Source organism: Physeter macrocephalus, chromosome 10, assembly GCF_002837175.3.
Source record: "Physeter macrocephalus isolate SW-GA chromosome 10, ASM283717v5, whole genome shotgun sequence".
Classification (NCBI taxonomy): Eukaryota; Metazoa; Chordata; class Mammalia; order Artiodactyla; family Physeteridae; genus Physeter; species Physeter macrocephalus.
In genome coordinates, this window is record NC_041223.1 from 54,920,664 (window position 1) to 54,927,026 (window position 6,363).

At 44.4% G+C, this 6,363-nt stretch overlaps 1 pseudogene; it reads left to right on the top strand.

Annotated features, from left to right (window-relative positions):
• Positions 1-3,271: 3,271 nt before the first annotated feature.
• LOC102983407 (cleavage stimulation factor subunit 2-like) lies at positions 3,272-4,964 on the top strand (annotated as a pseudogene).
• Positions 4,965-6,363: the final 1,399 nt, after the last annotated feature.

The window sequence follows — 6,363 nt, forward strand, 5'->3', positions numbered from 1 at the left end:
CTGGGGGAGGATCCCCTCTGAGTTCACTCACTGGCGGAATTCAGCTCCTTGCGGACTGTTAGACTTGCTGGCTCTTGGCCAGAGACATCATTTCCTTGCTAAGTGGGCCTCTCTATTGGGCAGCTTACAACAAAGCAGCTGGCTTCCCTCTGCATAAGCCAGTAAGACAGTGAGAGAGGCAAGTAAGATGGGAGCCATGTGCTTTTGTATCCTAATCTTCGAAACAGTATCCCATCTCTTTTGTTATAGTTTATAACTTAGAAGCAAGTCACTAGATACAGTCTGTGCTCAAAGGGAAAAAATTACATAATGACCTGATTATCAGGAATCAGAGATCATTAGGAGCCATCTTAAAGGTCAACTACCATACTTACCATCCACAGGGATTCCTGCTTCTTCCTTATAATTACCCAGAGGCTCCAGTGATAATCAGAAATTGAGTCTTCTGGAAGGAATAGTACAAAATCTCAGTAAAGAGCAGTACTTTAGCTTTTTGCTGGTACAAGAGTCTAAATTGTTAGTAGACACTCCTGTCTAATGGTCATGGTACTTCTAAAACCATTGCCCTTGACAATTAGCAGATGTGGGACTAATCTTACAGGCACTGGCAAAGATAACCCATCCGTGTCCAAATTAAATGAAAAGGCCATTTGAAATTAGCTGTCTATTGTACTCATGGTCTGTCTTGATATTAGTTATCTATTATATTAGTTATCTACTGCTATAAAACACATTGCCCCAAACTTAAGGACTTAAAACAAACAAACATGTATTTCCCTTAGCACAGAGTTGTGTGGGTCAAGAATTTGGGAGTGGCTTGGCCAGGATGTTCTGGTTGGTGTCTCTCATGAGGTTGCAGTCAAGATGTCAGCTAAGACTATAGTAATCTAAGGGCTTGACTGGAGGATCCACTTCCAAGGTGGCCACTCCTATGACTGGCAAGTTAATGTCAGCTGTTGGCAGGAGGTCTCAGTTCCTCACTGCATGGGCCTCCACCGGGCTGCTTGAGTGTCTTCATGACATGGCAGCTGGCTTTCCCCAGAGAGAGAAATCCAGATTGATTATGGGACATATGAAATATGTTTCAAATTTGAGTAATGATCCTTGTCTTAGTGTTTGTCCATGTTGCAGGCAAAATACGTATGATTGCCAGAGTATTAGGTTCTGCTACACAGGACCTACCTTGTCAAATGATTCAAAAAATATTCAGCTCCCAAAAAAGGTCAACAAAATTCCCAGGAAACTGTGATATCTGATCACCAATTGCCAAACTACAGTGCACATTTGTTGGACCTAAGCCCATCTCCTGCCCTCTGAATCTCTTAGATGTTCCACAGAATTGCCAATACACAGACCTCAGACAGGAGGAAGAGCTGTATAAAAGGATTGATTATACTTGGCAGAACTTCGAGAAGCAGTGCAAATATGATCAAATTACCAAAAAGTCCCGGGAGATTGCATCCATAAGACAATCAAAATAAAACCAATGCTGAAGGGCTCAACAAAAGACTTGGAGCTCACATTGGTAGAGAGACTCGGTTTGTCAGGACAGGCAGAGTGGCTTTTAGGGGGTGGAGAATGAGGGCTCCCAGGTATGGCTATCTGTAAGAGTCCAGCTCTACAGCAGCAAGAGTCTCTGACACACCTTGATAGGACCTTGATTTGTTAAAATATCATCCAGAGACCACTGGCACACACCTGTAGTAAAAGAAAAAAAAAAAAAGGTTGATTTAGCCTGCAGCAAAAGACAATACAAAGCAGAAGAGTGAGTCAAATACAGTACAAACCATGGAGTGAGTCCAAAGTGAGGGAGCTTAGGGTAAGGTTTTTGTAGGACCTGGGGGCTTGAATTAGTCACAAGATGGTCTTGGCATGGATTATTCAGAATCTGTAAACCAGGCAAGTTGCTGGAACAGTCAATGGTCTCAGTTTTAGAACATACGACCTTTTCGGAGTTATTGTTATGTCATTCTGTGGTTCTATCTTGGAACATATGCATTTAAACAAAGACATATACAATTTTGACCTTAAGTCATTTATCTGTTTTACTAGTCATAGTGAAGACCATTTTGTAAGCTATAGTTTCTGTTTCAACTCTCATCCTCAATCTATATAAGGGAATCTGAACTAGCCCCTTCCCACGCCTTCATGTTCCATGAGGAAGCCTCTAACCAAGGTGTATTTGATGAAAAAAATCCCTTTCCTCTACTTGTGCTGTTCCTTTTTCCCAGCAAGACTCACCCCCAAGCTTGAGGGGAAAGGAAGAGCTCAAAACTGGATCAGTTCTATCATAGCCTTTGCACACAGTGTTTTCTCTAATTATAATTCCACTGCAAAATTCTACTCTTTAATACCCAGCTCAAAATTGCCTCCTTTACAAAGCATTTTCCAATGTCTCTTCCTTCTCTCCTCCCCATCTTCACCTCCCACCCCTGACTTGGAGGATAAAATTATGCTCCCTATGTGTTCCTGGTGCTTAGTAGTCCGTTTGGTACACAGTAGATGCTTAGTATATATTTTTGAACTGCGTTGGTAACATCTAATTAATTTGGCAGTAGATATTATTAAAATACTTTGATATTACTGTTACTTCAGCTCTTTCTAAGTTCTCTCCTCTCTGATTTCCTATTGCACAGTTTGGCATTGTTGTTCTCTGACAGTTTCATACGTATTAGTTTTGTTTGTCTTTTATTCCAGTTATTAATAAATTGTGAGCTCTTAGGGATAGGGACAATTTCTTTTACTGGGTCGGCACCCTCCACCCCACTCCCATGCCCCTTCAGACTTAAGATGATTCTCATACTTCCTAAATATTTGTTGGTTTTGAGCCTATTTTGAGATATTAGCTTATATTTTCTCCTATATTTTCCCTACCCTTCATTTTATCCCATTCAAGAAGGCAGTTGGCCCAAACTTCATTGCCTCAGGGAAGAGTTGAGGCCAGGTGTGAAGCAGGAGTAGAGCATCAGCCATTATGGGTTTTTCCCCAAAGGCCTAAACACTAAGTTGAATGGAGAAAGTTTGGAGAGGGAAATAAAGAATGGGATTCCCAGGTACAGACACAGCAAGTGGAGAAAGCAGGCAATTGTCAGGTCCCCCTTCCACTGCCTCCAGCTTAAAAAAATAATAATGATAGTGACGTGATGGAGAATGTGGAGAGGAGAGAGAGAGACAGTTCTGGGGGTCCAGGAAAGGTGTGGACTCAGGTCCTGCCTGCAAGGCACAATTCCAAAGTAGTGGCAAACCTTCAAAGAGGAATGGATAGAGAGCGATGGCGGGTTTGACTGTGAGAGACCCTGCGGTGGATCGTTCTTTACATTCGGTGTTTGTGGGGAACATTCCATATGAGGCTACCGAAGAGCAATTAAAGGACATCTTTTCTGAGGTTGAACCTGCTGTTAGTTTCAGGTTGGTATATGATAGGGAGACAGGAAAGCCAAAAGGTTATGGCTTCTGTGAACACCAAGACCAGGAGACAGCACTTAGTGCCACGCGAAACCTAAATGGGTGTGAATTCAGTGGGAGAGCACTTTGAGTGGACAATGCTGCCAGCAAAAAGAACAAAGAAGAGCTGAAGAGCCTTGGCACTGGTGCCCCTGTCATTGAGTCACCTTATGGAGACCATCAGTCATGAGGATACCCCTGAGTCCATTAGCAAAGCAGTTGCCAGTCTTCCACCGGAGCAGATGTTTGAGCTGATGAAACAAATGAAGCTCTGTGTCCAGAATAGTCCTCAGGAAGCACAGAACATGTTGCTTCAGAACCCTCAACTGGCTTATGCTTTGCTACAAGCCCAGGTAGTGATGAGAACTGTGGATCCAGAAATTGCCTTGAAAATTCTGCATCGCCAGGCAAATATCCCAACACTGATTGCAGGCAACCCACAGACAGTCCACAGCGCTGGACCTGGCTCAGGATCCAATGTGTCGATAAACCAGCAGAATCCCCAGCCCCTCAGACCCAGCCTTTGAGTGGAATGCATGTCAATGGCGCACCTCCTCTGATGCAAGCTCCTCTGCAGGCTGGAGTTGCAGCACCAGGGCAGATACCAGCGACCGTAACAGGACCTGGCCCTGGTTCCTTAGCGCCTGGAGGAGGAATGAAGGCCCAGGTTGGAATGCCAGGCAGTGGACCAGTGTCCATGGAGTGGGGACAAGTGCCGATGCAAGACCCCAGAGCAACTATGCAGCGTGGGCCCTTGCCTGCCAACGTCCCAACTCCTCGAGGTCTGTTGGGAAACGCTCCAAATGACCCACGCAGAGGCATTTTCCTTTCTGTAACTGGAGAGGTAGAGCCTAGAGGTTACCTGGGACCACCTTGTCAGGGTAGGCCCATGCACCATGTCCCTGGCCCTGACAGCCGCGGCCCACCCCCACATGAGATGAGGGGAGGGCCATTAGCTGAGCCCAGACCTCTAATGGCAGAGCCAAGAGGACCCATGCTAGATCAGAGGGGTCCACCATTGGATGGCAGAGGTGGAAGAGATCCCCGAGGCATAGATGCACGAGGGATGGAGGCACAAGCCATGGAGGCAAGAGGATTAGATGTTAGAGGATTGGAAGCCCGTGCGATGGAGGCCCGCGCAATGGAGGCCCATGCAGTGGAAGTCAAAGGGATTGAGGCCAGAAGCATGGATACAAGGGGCCCAGTCCCAGGCCCTAGAGGTCCTATACCTAGTGGAATCCAGGTCCCAGTCCAATTAATATGGGAGCAGTTGGCCCCCAGGGATCCAGACATGTCTTAGTCATGCAAGGAGTGAGCATTCAGGGTGGAGGCCAGCCTGGTGGCTTTAGTCCTGGCCAGAACCAAGTCACAACACAGGACCATGAGAAGGCTGCTTTGATCATGCAGGTTCTTCAACTAACTGCAGACCATATAGCCAAGCTTCCTCCTAAGCAGAGGCAGAGTATCCTGATCTTAAAGGAACAAATACAGATGTCTACTGGAGCGCCTTAAAATGTTTTCAAAACTACCTGGCGACAAATCTGGAAATTAATTCCATAACTTGGTTAAAATGTTGCAAGAAGATGATTTCTGCATCCTACCCTTTGAATGACTCAAATTGGTGCCAGGTGGGGGCCTCTCATCACCTTCTCTCAGAACAAAATCAGTTCATTCTGTTGTCTTAGTTTATATGTTTTCTGTGACTTGAAATAAACTTTGAACACAATTTTAGTATACTGCAGATTGATAAACATGACCTTTTTGCTTTTAGAAGGCTGAACACCAAGGGTGAAACCGTACATGTGTTTTCTACCCTTACTGCAGTATTGTACTTTTTTTGGTTAACATCTTTATTGGAGTATAATTGCTTTACAATGGTGTGTTACTTTCTGCTTTATAACAAAGTGAATCTAATATACATATACATATATCCCCATATCTCTTCCCTCTTGCATCTCCCTCCCTCCCACCCTCCCTATCCCACCCCTCTAGATGGTCACAAAGCACCGAGCTGATCTCTCTGTCTATGCAGCTGCTTCCCACTAGCTATCTATTTTACACTGGGTAGTGTATATATGTCCATGCCACTCTCTCACTTTCTCCCAGCTTACCCTTCCCCCTCCCCATATCCTCAAGTCCATTCTCTAGTAGGTCTGCATCTTTATTCCCGTCTTGCTCCTAGGTTCTTCATGAACTTTTTTTTTTTTGGATTCCATATATATGTGTTAGCATACGGTATTTGTTTTTCTCTTTCTGACTTACTTCACTCTGTATGACAGACTCTAGGTCCATCACGGGCCCAGCTGCTCCGTGGCATGTGGGATCTTCCCGGACCGGGGCACGAACCTGTGTCCCCTGCATCGGCAGGCAGACTCTCAACCACTGCTCCACCAGGGAAGCCGTGTTTGTAGATTTTTTGATGATGGCCATTCTGACCGGTTTGAGATGACATCTCATTGTAGTTTTGATTTGCATTTCTCGAATGATTAATGATGTTGAGCACTCTTTCATGTGTTTGTTGGTAAGCTGTATATCTTCTTCAGAGAAATGTCTATTTAGCTCTTCTGCCCATTTTTGGATTGGGTTGTTTGTTTTTTTGATATTGACTTACACAAGCTGCTTGTAAATTTTGGAGATTAATCCTTTGTCAGTTGCTTCATTTGCAAATATTTTCTCCCATTCTGAGGGTTGTCTTTTCGTCTTGTTTATGGTTTCCTTTGCTGTGCATAAAGCTTTTAAGTTTCATTAGATCCCATTTGTTTATTTTTGTCTTTATTTCCATTTCTCTAGGAGGTGGGTCAAAAAGGATCTTGCTGTGATTTATGTCATAGACTGTTCTGCCTATGTTTTCCTCTAACAGTTTGATAGTGTCTGGCCTTACATTTAGGTCTTTAATCCATCTTGAGTTTATTTTTGTCT